A 5000-nucleotide genomic window follows, 5' to 3' on the forward strand; every position below is an offset into this window, starting at 1 on the left:
TAATTTATCAATGACGAATAAAAAAAATTCTATGCAATTCTGAAAGGGGGAAAGATCCCTCGGATAGAATCATTCGATTATATTGACAATTTCAAAAAACTGATCATACTATGATCATAGTATGATGGCGGTTGGTCAAGCAGGCCCCCATCGTCTAGTGGTTTAGGACATCTCTCTTTCAAGGAGGCAGCGGGGATTCGAATTCCCCTGGGGGTAGGGTACTACGAAAGGAAGTTGATCATGGATTACCAATAAGTCTAAAATTGATTCTTCCTGGGTCGATGCCCGAGCGGTTAATGGGGACGGACTGTAAATTCGTTGGCAATATGTCTACGCTGGTTCAAATCCAGCTCGGCCCAATAATTTGCCAATCCGCCATGAGATGATATAACCCCCTTTGTACTTCAGAAATACTCGATCCGGGGATAAAAAAGAATCAAATTTTCTGCTAGATCCCGTATTTCCCTGGGATTGTAGTTCAATTGGTCAGAGCACCGCCCTGTCAAGGCGGAAGCTGCGGGTTCGAGCCCCGTCAGTCCCGATGTATCCAATAAATATATCAATAAATCTCTCCCTTTTTATGAAGGGGACCGGGGACAGAATTTCATTGTCAAAGTAAAGGGGAAATCCTTATTTCTTTTTTCTTTCCTTTTGGTAGGAGAAAGACATATGCGGTTGGATTAGTACAATTATTGGTAGCATTATAGTCAGTATTCCAAGAAATGCTGGCTTTTTCGATTGCCCCCGATGCATGTAATGGAATCGAGTACTATACCTTTTTGAGGCGCGCATACACAAGGGGAATTCCTTTCTTGTCCAATACAAAATTTAATATAAGAAAATACTTTCCAGAAAAAACAAAAAAAAAACAATTTATTTTTCTGGCTACGGATTTATGGAACCTCACTTACTAGTTTGAAGTTGAAAAATAGATTTCATGCAAATTGCACACTGAGCTTTTGGTATAGGTATCCCGGGGCTAATAATCTACGAAGAAAGGAGGGGAAAGGGCAGATCAACCAAAGATCCTACTCCTCTTAGAAAGGGGAATGAATCATTTTTCCGATTTTTCATTTTGTTTTAAGGCCCCATCGACGAAAGAACAAATCGGAAAATAGTCAATTTGATGAATATTCATTTTATACGGTCTCATCTTTATCACACTTCTTTGTCTTCCAAGTAAAAAATAGTTTAGTTCTAAACTCCTTTCTTTTTCCATTTAGCTTTTATTGTTTGTTTGGGTTTGTAACTATGTGACCACTGGAAGTGGAAGAGCTATTTGATGAGACTTCATCAGATGATTGTACAAGAAGGAACTAGATAGATTAGAGAGAAAAAAAGAACAGATGAGAAAAAATGATAATGATAAATAAATAAAGGAATTTTGGATTGGGTCAGGAATCCAAGTTTGGGGCGGTATGGATAAAAGAACTTCCTATGTTATACTATTCAATTCTCGACGACGAATTGATTTGATAGTTCAGATATTGTTATTCATGATATTGATCCGATTCAAGATCATCGAGAGGTAATATTCATTCATTGAATTTACAGGCCAAAGATTTATCATCTCTATGGGATTAAATCCCGAGTTATTGCGAAGTAAAAAACCGATGAGATTATGGAAGTAAATATTCTTGCATTTATTGCTACTGCACTATTTATTCTAGTTCCTACCGCTTTTCTACTTATCATTTACGTAAAAACAGTCAGTCAAAACGATTAATTATTAACTAATTTGAATGAAACTTGACTTCTGAGTTCTTAGCCAAAATTGACGAAATAAAATGAAAAAGATTCTAATTTCATGTCTTAAATGAAATGAGTGGACTAGAATCGGCAGTATTCTAATAGATAGATAGTATGGTAGAAAGAAAGATTCATCTATTTCTTTCTACCATACTATTTATTAGTTAGATTGTAGTTATAAAGCTGCGCCCCCTGGAATAAAATAAAGATAGAGGCTGCATTTGATATGGATCTATAGATCAATCTACAATATTATCTTGATATATGTGAATATCAATTCCATATATGGGATTGACATAGCATCCAATTCCATTTATTTGCTATATCTATTTGTTCTGATCAATCTGAATTACTCTTATGTCTTATAGTTTGAATTACTAGATTTTTGATTTCCAATCTGAATCCCGGTATCTATTGAAAGAATCAAATTGAAAGAATCAAATCAATGAAGGAAAAGCGATAGATATAGGCAGATTCAAAAAATCACGTAGTAATCTTTTTTTTTTAACATTCCCAAGAAGTAATTGAGTAAACCATTGACAGTAGTTACACGGGCATCGAAAAGGAAGAGTAAACCTCACCGATTTTTAACGCCTGAACCATGATATGAAATAAGTCGATAAAGCATAAATCCAATTTCAAAAATTCGAAAGCGGTAAATGCGCAATATGTGACTCACCTGAAGATCTTATTCTGCATAGTATCTCGTTAGACAACCACTATGTTTATATCCTTTCTTTCTCATACAAAGTGCGTATACACTTAACAAAACCACCTCTTCTTTGAACAGTAAAGAGAGAAACAAATAAAAAAGGGTCCGGCCCTCCTCAGTATCACCTGGTAAGAGGCCGTTCATTGGAATAGAAAATTTCGGAAGAATTAGGTTCGAATAAATTTCCTGGGATCCTCTTCCTTTCGAACTACAAACATGGGAATCGCTGAAATAGCTCTTTGATTGAAAGAGGATGATTCCTATAATACATTACTCCAGTCGAGTCCAATGGAATTTCAAAATGAAGATATTTTTTTTTGTTCAAAACGTGTTGCAGAACGATCTAGAAAGCAATTGAGATTGATACAGTTTGCTTCCTTAACTCAATTAGTAGGACCCCTAGAGTCCACTTCTTCCCCACACTACGAGTGAAAGGGAAAAAGTAAAGACTACCATTAAAGCAGCCCAAGCAAGACTTATTATATCCATATGAATTATGTCCCCTATCTCTATAAATATAAAGGAATTGTTCCATTATTCCTCACTAATAATAGTGGAATCAATGGCGCAGAGTCAAAAAGAACGAAGACTATTAATAAACCAATCCAATAAATTCGCTCATTTTATAAGAAATTCCTATATGATTTCTAATCGGGAAAGATTAAACACAAGCAAAATCTGCAGTAACATCTCAAGGGAATGTTACTAATGGAACATGTAGGAATAATAGGTCCTATTCTTTTTTTGTTGACCCTCATTTCAATTGATTGGATGCTTGAGCACTCAGAGATTTTCGTGAGTTCCTCGTATATAATAAAGTATCTTCCGCCCCCTTCCACAACTATTTAGATTTCCTATCGGGCTCTCCAATCTAATTCAAGGTCCAGTCATTATACAATGCATTAATAATAGAAAATTTTGATTTGTAGTAGAAGGTAATTGCGAAGTCTTGATAGCTCCTCTAGCATTCGAATATTTCCTTGAAGCCTAAATATGCAATGCAAGGATATTTACAATTTTTTCGAAAAACCCCCAGACCGGATGTTTAGAATCAAACAAGTATCAACAGTCTGCTTTCTCTGCTTCTGCTGGGGAATCATTCGGCGGGTTATATCAACAGAACAGAAGAAAAGAAGAGATTTCAAGTTTTTTGTTGATCAGGCGACACCCGGATTTGAACTGGGGAAAAAAGGATTTGCAGTCCTCTGCCTTACCACTCGGCCATGTCGCCAAAATGCTACAAATACAAAATAGATGAAAACTTTCCCGGATTACTGAACTGCTTTTTTATTGTACTTGCACCTTGAGTTCTGTTTTCCTTAATTTTTCCTAAAAATCAAAGAAATCCTAATCCTTCTTCCCTTTTGATTGGGTTTGATTCATCCTTTCAATTTCGATTGAGTCTATCTCCAAATTCATAATGTTCAAAGCTTTCTCTTACCTTTCTATTGAAAAATCAAATGTGGATTTTCAGTCGCAAAATCCAAAATTCAAATTTCTTAAAATCGGAACCATTAACTATTGACTTAGAATGCATGAATGATTCTTGGATTTGAATCTCCAAATTTTGTTTTCCTAATGACATAAGAAAATACAACTTGATATATAACTAATCAGTATGGATTTTTTCAATCAAAAAATCCTTCTCAATTTTAATTATAACAACAATTATGAGTATATGTAAACCCCCCAAGAGAAATTGTTAGACGGATATATATTATTTATATATGTTCCCGATAGAGAATTATCAGATATCAGAAAAGTATCATACTTCAATTTGAATTTTGAATTGAATAGAAAATTGAAATTCTGGTTTCATAGAGCACAACCCGTGTTGCCCCGAATAGAACAGAGAACGACAATAAAACAATAAAAGAGAAGAAAGACGGATATTATAGATATCTCCACACGTGGTTAAGCCATACAAACCTTCTTTTCTTATACACTTCACAATTGTATTCTACTCAAAAATCTGTAAACAAAATCTCTCTCTTCTCTGCAAATCATTTTTTGAACAACGAAATCCATAACATAAAAGGGGGTTAAATGCTAAAAAACCGATTCTAATTCTATATATTCTTTCTGATTTTTATGCCTTTATCTCAGCGAAAAGATCAAATGTCGAATCCATTTATTTTTCTGGTATTCAAGCAGGTTGGAATATGTATTATCATAATAATGGTAGAAATGGAACCATTTTTGTTTTGATATTCTATACAAAATCCTATAACTTAATTAATAAGTCTAAGTAGCAGAAGTCTGTTTCTAGGGATGTTTTATCAATTTCTTTCCATTTGTATCTGTTGAAAATTCCAATAAATTCCAATTCAATTTAAGTAGAAAATTCTCTTTCTTCCTCCGTTCATACGTATTTCATACATTCCAGATATGGAGTTGGGTAAAATTTCATGTGATTCGGTAAACAAAATAGAAATGCCATCATTGCTAGATCATTTATCTAATCTATCTAATTAGATGAAGAATGAACCAATAGTGGTATTTTTTGATAAATGGGAAATTAAAAATGCTCGGGGATGGA

The 5000-nt window shown here is 34.3% G+C and overlaps 3 non-coding genes across 3 annotated transcripts; 2 read left to right on the forward strand and 1 right to left on the reverse strand.

Annotated features, from left to right (window-relative positions):
• Nucleotides 1–275: 275 nt before the first annotated feature.
• Nucleotides 276–359, forward strand: TRNAY-GUA (transfer RNA tyrosine (anticodon GUA)). Its single transcript has one exon. It is a non-coding gene; the product is annotated as a tRNA-Tyr (tRNA).
• A 108-nt stretch (nucleotides 360–467) lies between these two features.
• On the forward strand, nucleotides 468–541 carry TRNAD-GUC (transfer RNA aspartic acid (anticodon GUC)). Its single transcript has one exon. It is a non-coding gene; the product is annotated as a tRNA-Asp (tRNA).
• A 3079-nt stretch (nucleotides 542–3620) lies between these two features.
• On the reverse strand, nucleotides 3621–3692 carry TRNAC-GCA (transfer RNA cysteine (anticodon GCA)). Its single transcript has one exon. It is a non-coding gene; the product is annotated as a tRNA-Cys (tRNA).
• Between the last annotated feature and the right edge of the window lie 1308 nt (nucleotides 3693–5000).

This window comes from Nicotiana tomentosiformis, chromosome 12 (genome assembly GCF_000390325.3).
Source record: "Nicotiana tomentosiformis chromosome 12, ASM39032v3, whole genome shotgun sequence".
Lineage (NCBI taxonomy): Eukaryota > Viridiplantae > Streptophyta > Magnoliopsida > Solanales > Solanaceae > Nicotiana > Nicotiana tomentosiformis.